Source organism: Scardinius erythrophthalmus (assembly GCF_964197995.2).
Source record: "Scardinius erythrophthalmus genome assembly, chromosome: 5".
Lineage (NCBI taxonomy): Eukaryota > Metazoa > Chordata > Actinopteri > Cypriniformes > Leuciscidae > Scardinius > Scardinius erythrophthalmus.
The window spans coordinates 48561157-48581574 of NC_138225.1; positions in this window are offsets into that span (position 1 = coordinate 48561157).

Consider the following 20418-nt stretch of genomic DNA (forward strand, 5'->3'; position numbering starts at 1 on the left):
CTTTTCATTAAATGTTTAATAAAAGACAAATATGCTTAGTTCCTTGAGTTTTATTTCAATTGTTCTTTGTAAAGAAAAGTGCCTGCAACAAGAGATAGACACATGCCTCATGCAACAAATAAAAAGGAAAAGTTGGCTATACACTGCCCACCTGTAGGCCTATGTCTCCTCTGTCTGTGCAGACTCTTCTTTAGGCCTTTCTGTAGATGTGGAATCCTGCAACTTATATTGCAGCCATGAAGCATACAAGTATAAATTAAGAAAAGTTATTTATGCACTTGCAGGTAGGTTAGTTCCTCCATATGACAGTTATCTGAGAGAGTTTATTCACTGTCCAGTGCAATGGAAACAAATGGACATTACAAAGGCTTATACTTTCTTTCCTCTGGAAAGTTAGAAAATGTCCACTTACTGCACATATTTCAGCCACCACTTTCTTGGGAACAGATACAAGTGTTGGTGTATTATGTAAAAGTGCACAAAAGAGGAAAACACGTCATTACAATGAACTACACTCGGGAAAAATGTGATCAATAACTCATGGCAAAATATTTTTACATTAACATAATCATCAGTTTCACTTTCACAAGTCAAAGCAATTCATCATTACTCAAGATTTAACAGTTGAAATGACTATACGGCCTTAATTTAACGCAGAAAAAAATATTTTACAGTGTACTACTAAGATCTTTTCTATTTGTTTCTCAGCCTTTTTCTTGGTTGCTTTTATAAACAGACAACCATTTATTTAACAGTGCCTTTTATAAAAGAGACTATATAACTAAAAATTACCATTATGTAGAATATTTTTGTACTTCACTTTTATTTGTTCCCATGTTCTAGTGTGGTGACTGACATTACAATGAACAAAGTAATTATACAATTATTAAAATACAAAAATATAGGCTAATAAAAACATCCAACATGGCCATTTCTAAGGGACTGTTCGTTATTTATTTAAGGGGCCACCGGAGGAGTTTTGAGATCTGTTGTCAAAAAAGACTTGACCCTCCCTTCGCCAGCAATAATTTTTTCTATGACCCTCCAAAATGATTGTGAAAAAAGGCATGACCCTCCCCGATAATTTATTGATTAGCCTAATTCTGTACTGGTTTGCGCTTGGCAAAGATGTTCAGATAGCCATTGTTTGTTTGTTTTTTAAACCATAAACTCTTGCTTTCTCATCTGGCTGTAACGATAGACCAAACCTACGATTCGGTTCGTATCACGATTTTTTATTTTAGATTTGAAAAAAAAAAATCATGTTTTCGGTGCTGATGCGGTGTGACTCGTTCAACATGTGGGTGGCGTTGCGAATAAAGCATCTAAAAGCTGTCACAAAGAACCGGCAAAAGTAATGATTATTAATGTCATATATAGCTAGACATTTTAATTGTTTATTAATAAACAAGTGTTTTCTGTGTCTACTGCAAATATGAAGTTGACGATGCGTCGCGATCTTCTCAGAACGCGCCAGAGAGGAATGCACATTTCATAAGGAGAAAGCAGTCTGTTTTCCTTCGTTTTGAATTGTTCTGCATGTTTAAAAGTAGACATTTCAAGCTTTCTATACATTTCTCAGGTCTATGAGGCAAGTAGAATACCTTACGCTGAGTTTCGGTTCATTTATGAGACAAGAGTCCAGTTCACTCGCCCGCGCCTCCGTGTCATGATTATCTATGTTCTACTATATTTAGACTACTTCTTATTTATTAAATCCAGATGAAACATTGATTAAAATTAAGATGAAATTAATAAAAAACGAAATTCACTTTAAAGAAAGGCTTTGTGCTTTCTGTTTGAGGTCTCTGGGCAATTTTTAAAGTCGCTTCAGAGCAGTCATGTCCGTGCGTAATGGAGAACTGTCACGTCCGTAACATTTTTTTTTTTTTTTCACATAAATGCAAACACGAAAAATAAAATAAAAATAATATAAAATTTAATTTTCTGTGGAGGCCGATCTTTATTCATCCGGTGTGGGTATATATATTTTAGAATTACTGAAAAAATATTTTGCCACCTAAAAGTTAAAGTTTTTTTGTGTCACGTCACAATATTAAATATAAAACGCATGTGTAGACTGATATTTTTCTAATGTCTTGACTCCTTTCAGACGTTTCAAATAAATGCATTTTCTGAGAATTTTTATTTTAAGTTTTGACTGCAAATGTCACGTCCATTCACTGGAATCGCCCAATTTTAACGAATTTATCCTCAACTAGTTTTTGTGGTGTAGGTCTATGTATTTTATGTTAACTTAAATAATAGCCTACTAATAGTGATTTAAAGATGTGGTAGCGCTGCGAAGATCGCGAGTCGTCAACTTCATCTGTCTAGCCGACACTGACATAAAAAAATAACTGTTTTATTAGTAAACAATTAAAATGTCTCCTGCTATATTGAACATATTTGCCTGTTCCTTACAAAACACTGACAGTGGGGTTTTTGACTGTTTTTTTTTTTTTTTTTTTTTTTGAGCAGCTGCGGAGAAATTATTTCGACACACACACACAATATTGATAAACAGGATTTTTTGTTGCTTTTTTAATACAATAAAAATTTCATTTAATTTATTGTTTAATAAAATTATAAGCCTGTTATTTTTAGTTTATTAACAGCAACAACAGCTGTAAAAATGAAGTTGACGATCGCCATCTCCGTATAGTGAACGCGCCTATAGAGATAAATGCACATCATTACATAACCAGAGAGTAGCCTATTTCTTTTCGTTTTAAATTGTTAAAAAGACATTTCAAGCTTTCTTAAGATATATTTCATGTATGTGAGGCATATGCTGAGTTTCGTTAAGTTAGGATGAGATGCGCTCCTGTTTACGAGCAGTGCAAGTGACCACGCGGGCGCCTCTATGATTGTGTTGTCTGCTATATTTGGTATTTGGCAATTGGTTGATAAAAAAAAAATATTAAAATTAAGATAGGCTACAATTTATAAAAAACGAAATTCACTTAAAAAAATCGTTTTCTGCAAAACCAAACTTAATTAAGTGGTCAAAATCATGTCTGACCCGCTCCATGTCTCTCGATATTGCGTATACTCGTGTGTGCGGTTCACTTTTCATAATCAACATAGATGAAAAAATAACATTATTATATTTTAACAAAAATGAAACTAAATGAACTTATTTAACAACACAGTAGGCCTACAGACTCTGTATTTGTACAAATTGCTGCACATTCATTTTATTCTGAATTTTGCACACACAAGTTGAAAGGCATTTGTTTGCATGCATGTAAAGTGTAGTAAATGGAGTTTTTCATGGTAACTGTTCCAGCAAACTTTTATTTGTTCAATAATTAAATCGGTTATAGAAGTCAAAACAAATACTTTAAACATTCTTAATGCAATTTTTATTTTTCTCTGCAACAAGGAAAATGTGTATTTTTATTTATAATTAACATTTTGAGTTTGTTCTGTGAGTGACGTCATTGATAATGGACCGGTCGCGCCTGCTCTCTCAGAACAGCCTGTGACTGGAGAGAGTCAGGTATGTCTGTGCAGTGCTCTTCATTTAAGAGTAAAATATACTGTATAAAGTGATGTTCGAAGTCAATATTTATCATAGAAATGTCATGAAACCGAAACAAGTTGATATATTCACTTTTCTGAGTACAGTTTGATGCATTTTCTGAGTTTCATGAACGCACGTGTTTGTTTGATGTTGCCGCCCGCGCGCCAAACTAGAGTGCGGGTTTTTCCTTGTAAATACATTTCTTGAAATATAATTTTGGTGGATTGAGTCTGTAGAAATGTTGTTTTGTATATTGAATGTCTGTAACTTTAGTTTGGATGCTAGAATGTATGTTTATAGCCATATGTGTGGCCTGTATTAGATGAATTGCAGTTTCTGTAATGGAGGACCCCAGATAGCACACGTACGTCTGCAAGATGTCTGTTAAAGATGTCTTGATCTGGAAAGCATCTGCTGTGTGCAGACGTCTGTAAGATGTCAGTTTTACATACATTCTACATCATAAACATCTTAAAGACATCTAATAGACGTCTATTTGACATCTGATAGGAAACGTCCAATAGTTGTATTGCAGATGAGCAAACTACGTCTTGCAGATGTAAATATAGACGTCAAATAGACGTCTCCGAGATGTACCTGTGCTATCAGGGACAGTACTTAATGTGTCTTTTCTCATACATCCTTCAGCTGAGAGAGAGAGTGAACCTGAAGGCGTGTGTGTTAATTGTCTGTCCTCTTGTCAATAAACTGCAGGTATGTTTAACAATAAAAGAAAAAATCCCCTATACGATCTAACAAATTGAGACATTTTGGCTAAAATCTTAATGTAATAATATGTACTTTTAATGGAATTTTATTTCTTTAATTTGATTTTTGTGAATGTGAATTTCCATAAATAAGACACAGAGAAATTGATTATTGTAAAACAAGACTTTATTGTATAAAACGGAGAACAGCCTGTGACTGGAGAGAGTCAGCTGAGAGAGAGAGTGAACCTGAAGGCGTGTGTGTTAATTGTCTGTCCTCTTGTCAATAAACTGCAGACGTGGTCCACCGAAGCCAGTGGTGTCGTGGGGGTTTTCTTGTGGTGTGAGACCAGATCCGCTACAAATACATATCTGCAACATTTTTCAAGTTCACTGATAATTATGCCTGCATTTATTAATTATTATCTTAATGAATAATGTAACAAGGACGAAGCATGTAAACTGTTTGTTTAGAATTTGGATCGATCATCGCAAATAGATCCGAATGAAGAAACGTACAAAACCATAGGCTATAGAAAATGGGTGGGCCCGGACCTAAATGCCCACCCGGGCCCAATGGTAGCGCCGCAGCTGGTGGTAGCCCTACATCTTACACATCGTGGAAACAAAATAAGAATGGAAACTAAAATATGCAGTTTTGCCCTACAGCGCACATTCTATCAGCAGTTCTGGCGCCTCAGTCCCATACTGTTAAACTCGACGTACGTTCACATCACATGTTAATGCAGCGGTAGAGTTACACTCACAGGACACTGTGCACTTAAAAAGTTCATTATTTGCTCGTGCTTTAAAGCTTTGCCGGGTAAACATTTATTTGGCATTCTTCTGACATGATGCTGCACTTTTTCTAAGCGCGAACTGAAGCGCACACTGTCAAACAGCGCCAAACTGGATTTTTGTTGGGTCAGACCCATCTGATATCGAAGGGGGGCTGATAACGCGAGATCAACATGGAGCTAAATGGAAAAAAAAAATAGCACCAAACAAGCCACTTTGAAATGTTGCTGTTTTAATGAATATAAAAGTTGGGTGACCCTCCCCCTAGACTAAAAAAAGTTGGATGACCCTCCCCTCAACAAAGAATAAAAAGACATGACCCTCCCCTATTTTCCTCCGGTGGCCCCTTCCATAAATACCGAACGGTCCCTAACGGATTTAAATTGTCTGCTACTTTTTGCCAGCCCTCTCTCCTGGCTTTTGCAGCCTTTGAGGTGTTCCCTGGCGTTTTGATTAAACATTAAAATTCAGAATAAACTTCGACTATTAGTTCTTGCTCTGCTGAGGAGAAAAACTGAGCGCGCTCTTTGGCCACGCTGAGCAGCCAATAGCAGCGTTGCTGATCAATGTTTCTACTATCGATACATATCCCCTTTTAAACTTGGCATGAACGCGCAATTATCTCAGATAACTCAATCCAGCGATACTAATCATATCCGGCAAGTGTGTTCGAAGAACCGAGTTAGCCAGATCATGATTAGCACGATGATATCATCTTGGATGTGTCATTTGATCTCGGATGTAATAAGTAACGTACGAAGAACGGGCCCCTGTTCAGTATCGTTGCCATCTTGAAGATCATGCTAACTCCTGGTAATTATACATGACAGTTTACATGTTCAGGTAATTTATTATTATAGTTTTGCATTCAACATTTCAGTTTTTTTTTTTAAATCTGAATTTCAGCAATCATTTGATCATTTTGAATAATTTTAAAACGGTAGGATTGATTATATATTTAAATATTAATGTTTTAGATTAGAATGATGGTGACCTCATCACCATAATCAATGAACTTCAAGAGGCCATAAAGGATTTATGTCTTCAAGTGGACCATATTCAACCCTCCTGTAAGCGACTCCATATTTTTACTCCATAGTATGGAATCAAATGTTAGGTTACCAACATTTTTTTCTGTGAAATTTCATAGGTATTCAGCAAAACAAAACAAAAAATCATAGAGGGCTGGAACAACTTGAGGTTGGGTAGGCTAATGATGAGAAGGTAAAGCTTTAACGGTAAAAAAAATAATGCAAACATTTCTTCTTGTCTTGAAGAGTGAAACCATAAAACAGTATTTAATTCTAAAACTTCCAGATATTACATCACTGCTGAACAACTTTCACAGTTGAGGACAACTGGTATGTCATGGGTGTATTTCCTGTTTTCGGCCGAAGTCCATAGTAGTCGATTGTCGAGTTCATGTGCGTGAGCATAGCAACAGTGGAGAACTCGACAATCGACTACTGTGGACTTCGACCGAAAACAGGATGTAAATACAGGTATGAGCTGGCTGAATTATTATAATTTTTTTTCATATCTTTCACATCTACTGCAGTCAGATACACCCGTGTTCACTCTGAAGGAATCACTCACATGACCTGTGCACTTGTAATGACACATCAAGGATGTTAAAAGGCTAAAAGCAGGTTTAGTACTTGCCCCATTGAAGTCAACAGGGTGCAAATTTTTAAAAGAGGATAACACGGTGTAGACAACACACCGATTTTTGTCGTTGTTCTCTGTATTGACAGCACTCCAAATTTACAAAAAAAAATGAGCTCAATGTTAAAATTGACCGGAGTTCTCCTTTAAGTGACAAATTGCTGATATTGTCTTCTATTGGCTGATATAAGCCTTCTAATGCTCTCGCTTCTCTTGAAGAATATGTACTAGATTTAAGGATCATGTACATTGAATAATAATTCATTATTTTCATTCATTCATTCAACAATAAAGATCCTCCATGTTTTGATTATATCCTGTCTGTCTGTTGTAATGTTTATGTGAGCAGATATTCATTGTTCTCCAATGTGTATTTGCATAATAATTAGCAAGCTGTTTAGATTACACTCAATATCAGATATAGAATTGAACGCTTGTCTTTATTCAGATGCTGCGGTTATTACAATATAAACCAAGAACCACAATATTTCAGTAATTCAAAAATTTACAGCTGGAGAGGATAGAGAGGAAATGGCTTCAGAGATTTCCTTACAAAATAACATGTTGAAACACACAGGATGTGTATTATGTACAATTTAACCATATATAATATTAAATCATATGTCAACTTCATAGTATATTTTAAAAGCAAAGTATAAATGAAAGAGAAAAGCAAAGACTCCGCATGTGTGTGTGCGTGAGTGAGTGAGTGAGTGTGTGTGTGTGTGAGAGTCTGTGTGTTTGTGTGTGTGTATGTGAGAATGTGTGTGTTTGTGTGAGAGAGTGAGTGTTTGTTTGTGTGAGAGTGTGTGTGTGAGAAAGTGTGTGTTTGTGTTTATGTAAACATTTTAACACTCTTAATAATAATGTAATTAATGTTCAATAAAGACTGGATTAAAGAATTTAATTAATAACTTTTTCTGTGACCTAATCTAAAGTGAGAACTGTTTATGGTTAATAAGTTGCTAACAAAGCATTATCTAGCTCTTTATATATGAGCGAATTAAACAATGACACTTTTTGATAACAATGAAAATGAATGAAGATCTCATTACTTGAATACAGTCTATTAATGTATTAACGGTACAGTTTATAAACTGTTTAGTTCATCATTATCGCCTGGGCTAAAATATGGATAGAGGTGGTTAGAGAAAGTCTGACCAGTGAAAGAGTAAATATGAGATCTGGACTCCACGTCATAAAAAAAGACCAGACCCTCCTCATAATCCACAAACACACCAACATTCTCAGGTTTCACTCTCAGAGATAAAGAGACAGATGGACATTCACAAGCTAAATGTAACAAGTGCCCTCAATGTAGGTTGGAGCAATGGACCAGTTTCTAGGTTAGCGGAGAACAGAATTAATACTGGCAGTAAATAAATCACACAATCAGGTCAGAAAAATACTCAAAAAATATATGTATTGTACTTAAACAGTCACATAAACAACATGAACCAGATTTGAAAAAAAAAAAAAAAAAGTATACAAAAATGTATTCCTTGTCTTATTCTCTTAAGATTTTATTTCCCTTTGATCCCTTTTGAAACAATTTAATCTATATTATCTACATTATCTCCATTTAAATATAGATTATAATAAGATGTTTATTTGATTTTGCTGTAATTTGGACAGCTCTTAAGGTTCACTGTCTTTTTAATTTAGAGTTTAGGGTTATTATTCTATTTTGCTTTTGGTATTAGAACTTCCTATACCGTTTAGACAAACCAAATATTCCCTTAAACAAGGTACAATGTCATATAACCACAATTCAACCTAACTGAAACTTATATCACACTGAATTGATCAAAAGAAATCCAAATTTTACATCTGACTCACATTCAATAATATTCAATAAACAGTACCCTCGTTAGAACTCTTTGTCCGAATTGTCTTTTGAATATTGTCCAGAAAGTCCTTTAAGAAATCCAGTGGGTGAGTGTGAAATCAGTTCAATCCTACCAGTGCAAAGTGAAAAAAAGGATGTCCTCCCAATTGAAGAAGGTTGGATGTTTACAGCGAAACGAAAAGGTCCTCGTGATACAGCAAAAGTGTCTCTTCCCAGGTTCAGAAATCAGCATTCAATTTTCTGGTGGCTCGCCATCTCAAATCCATGAGAGATTCCCAACTCAAGCAAAAAACCTGACCTGTTTTACCAAAACAGTGTCATTAACATTCAATATTATTTCTTTATAACTATTTACTCTTTAAACTGAGTGTTTAAACATCCATCTCAACTTTCATGACAAACGTATGTTACCTCGACATATTGAGAATGTGCAAATTAATATTCATCCATGGCTAAGCAGAATATATTACTTAACATTTCAAAATAAATCATTTTAACATTCAGAAAATGTGCAAACGATCTTTACAGCATGCATAATATGCATTGTAACATATCTTTTAAGGAAATAAAACATAGATAAACTGTCATAAGTCTAATCTGTGTTTCTGTCTTGTTTCATGTTTAGCAGCTCCCAGTTATGTTTATTAGTCTTCCCAGGTACTTCCTATTAGGCACACCCCCTTGTTATCTTGTTTAGCTTGTTTGCCCTTGTATTTAAGCCTGTGTGTCTAGTTCAGTCTTTTTCAATCCTTAATGTTTGTTTGCTGGTTGTTCTGTTCCCGTGCCTTGTTTCCTGAGTCTGAGTTTGTGTAATAAAGGAATACTGCAAATGGATCCTACTTCCTCGTCTGCTTCAACCACCCGTGACATAAACTCACCAAATCCCGAGTTTCACAGTTTGTTAAACACTCACTTCAGATTCAGAAGAGCTTCACAATCGGCTAACACCCGCGATTAAATCAGCAATCATCATTCTAAAATGATTTATCATCATCAACCATAAAGTATTATAAAGTTGCTTATAACAATTTTAAATGAATTTGAACAATATAAGCCTTTTTATAAGCATATTTTTTGTTTTCATATCATTTTTATAAGCATCCCACTTGAAGATACATGCAGAGAGGTTTTTCATGAAGAGGCTGTACAGCGGTTTGCTGTCTGTGGTTACTCCTACTGCAAATATCCACATAAAGTGCCACACATCCAGCCTGACAAGCAGCTGGTCCCACTCTGCGAACACAGCGGCTGCCTTGCCTTTGCCCGTGGAAGAGCAACAGTCCCGGTCCACATATAGGACTTCTGGAGGAGCTTCCCCGGCTCTGCGGTAGCGCTCCACAAGTCCAGAGCACATGGGAAGAAGACCATCACCCTCAGCCTCTGTAAGGACACACATGAGAACCTGCCCAGATTCATTGCCCACGTCTGTGACCCACGCTGCTGTTCCAGCCGCCTCACCTGCGAGCTTCTTAGTGACCTGAAATAGGATTTTAAACAAGCGTTGATATGGAAAGCTTGCATAGCCTGTGTCTGTGTGGCATATCTCTACTAATATTTAAGTTGTGAGTTTGAGTCCTCCTACCTTTTTTGTGGAGTCCAATTTAAGGATGGAGCCATAGATGGAGGTCACCCTGGCCTTTAGTTCCGGGAGACGTGCCAGTACATCCTTATACTGACAGCAGCCATCCCGGACAAGGCACAGGCACCATCTGAGGTATCCGGACAGCAAGACTGCAGGGGTCTGTGGCGTGGATCATGAACTTACCAAGCACAGAGAGGTAATCGGCTGACTGGGCAACAGGGCCGGAGTGGGGCCACTTTTCAGCCCGGGAGTTTCAGGCCCAAGACCGGCCCACTTTTTCTATGGTGGAATTCCAAATCAGCACTTTTTCCAAATTGGATAAATGAAGCAACAGTTCAGCTCTTACTATTGTGTAGTTTTTAAAGGGGGGGGTGAAATGCTCATTTTCACTCAATCTCCTGTTAATCTTGAGTACCTATAGAGTAGTATTGCATCCTTCATATCTCCAAAAAGTCTTTAGTTTTATTATTTTTATCAAAGAAAGATAGGGTGTACCGAGTCTTTCCGGAGAAAAACGAGCGTCTGGAGGCGGGCCGTGTGGGCGAAGCTAAATCTGTGCTAACGCGCCGAGCTAACAACACACAGAGACAATAGAAGCAGTTTTACTCACCGAACCGTTATCATTGTGACTGCTCGATCCTTAAGCATTAGACGATCTGCAAATCCGTCGATCTGGGCTTTGTTTAACTTATAAAACAATCATCGTCGAAATGCAGGGAACAAACAGTCTACACAACTCCGTTCATGCTCAGGAAAAACAAACTCCATCCACGGGTCCCTTAACGCCGGGTTCTTTGGGAATCTGTGCAGGGTTGTCTTGCCCTGGCAACCAAAAACACACTTCTTTGGTGATATTGGCTTCCCAAAAGCCGGGCAGGGCGCTTTGATGGCGAACTGCTTTCGCTCTCTTGCTCTGGTCTACGAGTGCGCGCGCGCCCGCGATCTTACCGGAGAAGTGCCCTTAGGACCCATATAAGGAAATTCCGTTACATCTAATGTCACACATACCCATACTCGAAAAAAACTTTCCGAAACTTGTGACAAACCGGAAGGACAATTTTTGGCACAGAAATACTCCTTCAAACGTACAGTTTAATTTTTGAAACTTTGTCCATGTTTAGCATGGGAATCCAACTCTTTAACAGTGTAAAAAACTCAGTATGCATGAAATAGCATTTCACCCCCCCTTTAATAATACCATGGTTCAACAAATAATGTAATGGTTAAATAATAATTCACTTAAGCTGAGAAGTTAACAAAAAATATTCCACTATTCCACAATTTATTTATAAATTTTTGACCGGGAACACAAAAGGTGATGGTGTTATAGGGTTTTGAACACAACCTGAGGGTTAAATAACTTTAATTCATATTGTTTACTCTGGTATCCTCTCTGTCCCTGTAGTCATCATGGCCTCCTCATTTTCAGCGGGGGACTGGCTTATCTGCTGCTCATAAGCTACAAAAAAATAATTAAGAGGTCATTTTACTGCATACACAGATCAAGCTTGAGTTTTGTTATCAATATTAAATTGCATAATATTTGCAAAGTCTATGAATCGCCATGTATTGGGTGATACAAAAAGGCTTTGAATTAAATTTTATATTTTGCTTGTGAATAGGTTGACAACGTTCTGTAACGTTTGGCAATTTTGATTTATATGCTGTTTAATTTCTGATGATAACGTTAAATTAAAAGGCACAAACAATGTTTAAATCATTTGTTTGTTGTTTCTGCTTCTTCTTCGGCTGTTTTGATCCGGAGATTCTGCACTCTTTCAGAAGATGCATAATAGCGCCACCTACGGTTTAACAGCGAACATTTGGATTGCCGGAAATTTCCGTACGGCAAAAAACAAAAACGTCAATGGTGGGTAAAGAGTTAAGATTTTAAACAGAGCCCGTCTACGGAGAGCCTTGGCACTTCCTATTATCCCCATTGTATAGATGGTTGGTTGCAGTTCCATTATAATTCCACTGGAGGTGATCGCGGGCGAGTGCAGACTGAATGGGAGTCTATGGGACTAGACGGCTAAATGTGATAAGATCAAAATATTTGTTGTCTCTCGCCATTGACATTGACCGGAAGGGGAGGGACTTAGGCTCTCTATAGAGAGCCTAAGTCCCTCCCCTTCCGGTCGACCACCATGGGACCTTATTTCGGAAAAATATTGTATGGTAGTCAATGGCGAGAGACAACAAATATTTTGATCTCGTTTGAATTGTGCCCTGATTTACACATATGATGTTTGTCAATTTAAAAGATACATTTTAAAGTCGCAGCTTGATGTAAAACTGCTGAGGTATAAGACTGTGAAAATACGTAATTACAAAGACTACAAACCCAGAAGGTGCACATGCGACGTCATACCTTTTCTCTCAATGAATGAAGCTAACTTTACTGAAGCTAACGTCTGTCATTTTTTTTATAGTCTTACATTATAATCGTAACGTTACGCCGTCATGCCTGAGTGTTTTGAGCCAGAATACACACATACGAGCCACGGACCTTGTGACGTACATAGTGCGAGACGAGAGATGTAGTTCATTGAGCGATTTTCACGTAAAACTAAACGTTACTCTTCTGTTTTATGACAAACTGCGACTTTCTTGACTTTCATAATTACCTTTTAAATTGACAAACATCATATGTGTAGTTCAGGGCACAGTTCAGACTGAATAAAAAGATAAGTTATCTCTCGCCATTGACTTCCATACATATTTTTTCCGAAATAAGGTCGTATGAGCCGGAAGCGGAGGGGCGGGACTTAGGCTCTCTATGGCTCTGGCACACGTGGGCGGCGCTGAAACGCCCCTTTCATCTGATTGGCCAAACCGCTCTGCCTTCAGCACAGGCTTTTAATTCTGTCAGGCAGAATAAGAGTCAGCACGAGTGCGGCACTTACAAATGCACTTTAATAAAATAATGTCTGAAACCACCACTCACTGTTAACTACCCATAATATTTGATGCAGATATATGTTGCTGATCACGTAATTCGTGCTGCTGCGACTTGCAAGCGACCCCTTTAATGTGAGCCACAGTATAGCCAACTGACAGATTATGACGTATTTCCCATTGATACAGTGCAAATAGTTCCGTCTCTTTGGATAATAGTGGAAGTGGAAATAAAAACCAATAATAGGCTGAAATGTACCATGATATTATGTCTGTAACGTTTACCACTCTCATCTTTTATTTACATCAAAAGGTAGGCATGTGTGATGTATAAATAATTTTGAAAATTGAATATAAATAAAGTCTATATTTATGATAGTTTTATTATGAAACTAATACAATTGTATTACATACTAAATTGATTGATGTGTCTCTGAGGCTTCTTTATTATGTTGGCTTGAGAAAGCAGCATATATTTAAAACATTTTGATATATTTATATTTAAAGACGTCTTATCCTGTCGCGCCTTCTAGTAGACAGCATTAAGTATTTCAGCCTTCATTGCTCACATAACACAAATCAATAGGATTTTTTTGGGAAAGTCCCAGACAGCATGGAAACATTGATTCAATATTGAGTTTTGATCCAAACCATCATTTTGGTTGACATCAAAATTTCAATGTTTAAAATGTGTTGGATCAGCATTGAAATGTTGATGAAAGGGAACAGCACACATGGTTGAAGACTGTGACATTGAACTAACAGTGAGTCTTAGTTTATGAGCGCACGATCTTGCAGGCATGTATCTGTGCAAAACACTACTGGGTGTTTCCCAATCAGTGGGGCGTTTAAGTTCATGATGGGCCCTTTCAATGGTGTTACCTCATTTGTTCTAATACACTGGGGGTTTGGTTTAGGGGTGGGCCCTCATGATTTTAGCAAGTCTTTTGAAAAAACAATTGTAGTTTGCACTAAAAGTTGGCACTAATTGGTATACTCCCATTTTGGTTTTGCATGTGGGCTTCTCAGTAGTTAATTGATGCTTCCTTATTAGAGAGAAAACACAAGGTGCATCCTATACGGAAGTCTTGTGTGTTTGACATGCATGAACTCTCCGAGTTTCAAACATTGGTGCATATAATGTATTTCTGTTTTTAGCATGCTTTTTACGTGCATTTTATTTATTGTTACTAAATCTACTAACATACATTAATTTTCCAAGTAAGTAAAGTGTTGAAATAAAATCGCACAGATAGCATGGGAACATTAATACAATGTTGAGTTTTGATCCAAACCATAATTTTGGTTGAGATTGACATTTCAGTGTTTAAAGTGTGTTGGATCAGCATTGAAATTTTGATGAAAGCCAACAGCACACATGGATGGAGACAGTGACATTGAACTAACAGTGATTTGTAGTTGATGAGCACAAGATCATACAGGCAGGTATCTCTGCAGAACACTAGTGGGTGTTTGTCTATCAGTGGGGCGTTTTCAAACCACAAGGGGCATTTTCAACCGCTTTACCGGATTTGCTCTAATCCAGTGGGGCCTTGGTTTAGGGGTGGGGTGGTTTAGCAAGTCTGTTGAAAAATGGTTGAAAAACATTTATCGTAGTTTGAAATTTGCCACTGATTGGTAAACGCCCATTTTGGTTTTGCATGTGCACTTCTCAGTAGTGTAATGCTTGCTCATTAGAGAGAAAACATAGGTGCATCCTATACAGAAGTCTGGTTTGTTGAAGCACCTGACATACTTACATGACTTCTCTAGCACAGTTTCAAACAATGGTGCATCTACATACTTAAAAAATGCACATTACTTTAGTAAAGTTTATTACGAATTTCCTGAATAAAGTTCTAACGTCATTTAACATTTCTTGAAGTGCAGAAGACATGAACATGAGCAAGAAAGTTACACTGCAAACATAGCCCATGTCTTGCATCCATCAGTGCTTGCATGCAGAGCACATTGCTCCTTTAGTAGGAATGAAGGCCGACGAAGATGGACAATAAATAAATAGAAAGCACCCCCCTCCTGATAATGCTGACATTGATTATACACCGAGTTGTTGTCGACAGCATAATCACCTGACCTGGGACTTGATTATATCCTGTGCCTTATCACTGCTTAATCAGGTAATCATTCATATTCCTGAATCTGTATTAAATTTGAGAAATTTCCACTGAAACACAATAACAAAAAACATCTTGTGTTTATTAAGAAAGTGACTGACATGGCTATTTTATTTTGTGATATTTGAAGAGATTAAGTTCTACATAAGGTGAATCTGCAGCTTCAAAGGGATAGTTCATCCCGAAATGAAAATTCTGTCATTATTTACTCATCCTCAAGTTGTTCCAAACCTGTATGAATTTCTTTCTTTTGCTGCACACAAAAGAAGAGAGTGAAGAATGTTGGTAACCAGACAGTTGAGGGTAGCCATTGACTTCCATGGTATTTATTTTCTACTATGGAAATCAATGGCCATATCGTCAACTTTCTGGTTACCAACATTCTTTAAAATATCTTCTTTTGTGTTCAACAGAAGAAAGAAACTCATACTGGTTTGGAACAACTTGAGGGTGAGTAAATGATGACAGAATTTTCATTTTGGGCTGAACCATCCCTTTAAAGAAATTTTCATTGTAAAAACCAAAGTTCTTTTATTCTACAAGATAAACGTGTTACTTGAATGCTATGTAGTTTCACAGAAATTGAACTGAGATATTGTTAACTGGCTATAGCCCATAGGTGTTTGTTCCTCTTCATGAAGTCATGAGTTTAGCTCCAACACCTGCCTGGAAGTTTCCATTGATCCCAATGACCTTGATTAGCTTGATTAGCTGCTTCAGTTTAATTAACTGCTTAATTAGGGCTGGAGATAAAATCGGACACCCCTGCCGTAGTGATTTTTTTATATTGAAGCATTAATAGATTTAAAAAAAAAATGAAATAATCAGAATTTAATGATACTTTAATCATAGTTAGAATATTTTGTGTTCACCAACTTTTTTTAAAAAGCGAATTGTATTGTGTTTAGTATATTAACATTCTTGAATGTGGCAACTGAATTGACTTGTTCTCGAGTAACATCATGCTTTCTTTTTCAGATTTCAGAGAACCCAGAGGAAAAGAGGCAGTAGTCTGATGTATGACAGATTTTTAAAAACCTGAACCGTTGGACCACCTGTAGTTATGACATCAGACTTCTGAAGCCAATTATATTTTTAAAGGTTGAAATGCTTTTGTCCTATTTCTCCCCCTTTCTTTTTTAAAGAATGATCTTTTAATATATTTTTGTCATTGATTGATTGAATAAAATAAATGAACTCAATTGCTGGAAATGTTTCATTTATATTTTAAAAGGTTTTTGCCAAATTTTTGGTCAGGAATTTGTTGACGCATCACTGAAGTGTAGTTGAAATATTAATGTTGTTTCAACATTAACTTAGTACATCAGATGGCAACATTGGTTGACATTCCTTTTCAGTTGTATTTTCAGTGTTTCAACAAAATGTATTTAGAATCAACATCATAGTGTAACGTTGATTCAACAATATTACCAAAGATTATTTAAGTTAATTTCAGTGTTGATTCAACAGCAGTGATGTAGATTCAACATCATAGTGTAAGATTGATTCAACAATATTACCATTGATTTATTTAAGTTAATTTCAGTGTTGATTCAACAGCAGTGATGTAGATTCAACATCATAGTGTAACGTTGATTCAACAATATTACCATCGATTTATTTTAGTTAATTTCAGTGTTGATTCAATAGCAGTGATGTAGATTCAACATCTTAGTGTAACGTTGATTCAATATTACCATTGATTATTTGTGTTAATTTCAGTATTGATTCAGCATTGGTGATGTAGAATCAATCATAGTGTAATGTTGATTCAACATTAACTGAGGGTGCAAAAGTGATGTTGATAAAAAAAAATCACTTTGTAATGTTGAATCAATACTATTACCGTTGATTTTTGGTTGAAATCTCAACATTGCTTCAGCATTAACTGAGGGTGCAAAAGTGACATTGAAACAACATCACTTTGTAATGTTGAAGCAATATTAACACCATTGATTTGTGATTGAAATCTGAACATTATTTCAATATTAACCGAGGGTGCAAAAGTTATGTTGAAACAACATCACTTTTTAAAGGGCACCTATTATTATGCCCCTTTTTAGAAGATGTAATATTGGTCTTGGGTGTCCACAGAATGCATTTGTGAAGTTTCAGCACAAAATACGCCACAGTTAATTTATTATAACCATTTGAAAATGTCATTTTTGGGGCCTGTTTTAAAAAGAGCTGTTTTGGCGTCTACCACTTTAAATGTAAATGAGCTGCATATCCCCGCCCTGCTGCTGGACCCAGATGATGAAGAGACTCCGGGACAGAATAAACACGAAAGAGAATGGACTAAACGTCTCGGAATGGTTATTTGATACATTTCTGTACTTACAAAGTTTTAATCGCGTCCCTTTTGCCATTATGGATGTGCAACACACACACACACACACGAACTGTGATAATGTTCGCGCAATTTTTTTAAACTACACACACACACACACACACACACTACTGTGAAGTACAAACGAATTTTTTTATTTATTTCTTAAGGGGAGGGAGATAGACGTTTATATAGCCTACTGTCTATGGAGATAGAGCAGACCTTAATTTATTTACATTTGTAAATGCTGCAAAAAAATGCCTACGTGACATGAAACTGTCTGACGTTGTTTGTTGAGACATCCTATGACGAGTTGACGACGACAATAAATAGCTTTAGGCGCATTTGTTGTTGAACTTGCTGACATCGATTGAAATGACTGTAGTGTGTCGTCATTGGCTGATTACATGACTGCTTTGATGGCATGCACCTGTGAATGGAGGACAAAGGGGACTTTAAAAAAGAGGTGTGGTGCAACCGAGCGGGGCTGAGGTGGTGACTAGTTGAGAACGTTTTGGCTGTCTCTCGGGGACAATAGGTCCTCCGGAGATGAAGATAGCTAGTTAGCTAGCTGCCTTTGTTTGAGATAGTTGAGTTGTAGAGGGGGGGGGAATTAGTGTCACCGACTACCTCAGAATATTTCTCGGTTGACGCCCATGTGCTACCGAGACTCTATGAATGAATGCCCACGTGCTACCGAGACTCTAGGAATGAATGCCCACGTGCTACCGAGGTTCTCTGAATGAATGCCCACGTGCTACCGAGACTCTATGAATGCCTTGATGCATACGACGGAGGGATTTTATGAATGAACTGTAAGTTCCGCATCTGGACGGCAGAGTGACGTCCTCGGCGGGAAGACGGGTTGCTGCTCGCACTCACCCCCTACAGATGGGTCTTCTCTGCCCCGCGAGAGGGAAGTGTTTTTAATTTATTCCTACATGAATTGTGTGACTGTGTGTTGTGTAACGGACAGCGGGTTAGAGAGGGAGGTTGGGGAATTTAGAACGGAGGAAACACGCCTTACGTGTGTTCACGGTGTGCTGTGCAGGCTGGGGTGCTATGTTGAGTATTAAACACTGTGTGACGTATTGAGCGTGAAAACTCACTGTGTGAAGTGTTGTGCTTTGCGGAGTTTCCCGTGTTTCTCTTCCCTGGCTAACTCCATACCTTGTCTGTGCCCGTATGAGTTTTAGCCGCTGTATTTGAAATAAAGTGTTCTCTTTGATTAAACCGGCTGGCTGTTCTTTGACCACCGTAGGGCTGTTTTGAGGTTTATTACATGACTATTTGCTCAAAAATCATAAAATACACTTACTTTTTCTGGAGGCGACGTTGGATCGCGAACTGTAGGCAACGATCCACACTTGAGGATTAACTTTGACCCTCGTTCACTAAACAGTCAGTCAGAAAATGAATCTCGTATTTAGGAAGTTTAAGTGGTGCCTTTTCTTCATAAATAAAATCCATCCGCTGCGTTTTCAGTGGCTCTGATGTCAGTGAAGACTAGTATGTCCATTCTTACATCCCACAACACACTTCTTAGGAGACATTACCGGCTGTCGCTGAGGATGCAGATCACCGAGGGCGGGGTCTATGCCAAAACCAGATGTCAATCAAATCACGTCGGTGGGGCTTAGCTCATTTCTACGTCACAATGAGGAAAATCTAGAACAGGGTGTTCTGAGACAGTGCTTATGATTTATTGAGATAGTAAAAAAACTACTGGGTGGATTTTTATCATTCTAGGGTGGTTTTGCTCACACACTGCCAACACACATTTATGTTCAAACACCATGTAAAAGTGAATTTTGCATAATAGGTGCCCTTTAATGTTGAAGCAATATTAACACCATTGATTTGTGGTTGAAATCTGAACATTATTTCAATATTAAAGTCCACATGAAATCAAAATTGACCATATTTACTTTGTTTGCCTAAATTGATCGTTTTGTGGTGAACAATTCATCCATGCAAGTCAATCCACACACAAAAAAAATTTGGCTTCGTAATCTTTAATCAAAATCTGAAAATGCCCCTCCCCTCTGCTTTGGAGGACCTTCCCTGATGACGTAGGTTTGAGGACTTGGGTTGGGAAACGCTTAACCACTCCCCTCAAACCGTTAGTCTGTTATGAGCAGAGATGGAGAGGAGGAGCGCTAGAGTAAAACCCTGCCCTCTGTTCAATATTCCGTTTCACTGGGAAATACGTCACAACACTGGAGAAAAGTCGTTTGCAACTTCCGGTTCACGTGGACTTTAACTGAGGGTGCAAGAGTGGCCCTGTCCCAAATGGCACACTCAGGACTTGTGGACTTCCTCAGAGTCCACACTTTGGTGACGTCATGTAGTGCAGACCTATAGGGCCCTTGGCGCGAGTCCACGAGGGTGCATTGAGAGGTATTTTTGGGACAGACTTGATCAGCACGCCGGAAATAACGGGCTGTTTTTTTTTTTTTTTTGTTGTTTTTTTTTGCATTACAATGAAAATACAAAACAATGAACATGTGGGGATACAGAGAAAATGAAAGTAAATAATAACAGTAAATAAAATATTTTTACAATTTATATAAAACTTGTTCTATAATACAGGATATTTTCGAAGCTCTTTTATTGGAGGGGATTTTTTGAAGTGAAGAATAACTGTAAATCATAAGCAAAAAATTTGCAACTAGGTTTGAATTTAAGGTATCTTGCTTTGTGAATATGATATTTACCCATCGTACAGAAAAAGTTTAATATATCATCTAGCTTTTTATTTTCAGAGAAATCAGAGTGAAAAATAACCTTACTGACAGAAATACAGGCCTGGTTGTTGTTGGACAGGAGAAATCACATTTTTTGCGCTCCAACGTCTTATCTCCATGTCAACTACACAGCCTAATTTTACAGTTCTATATTTTGATATTGTGCATATCACCTGGGC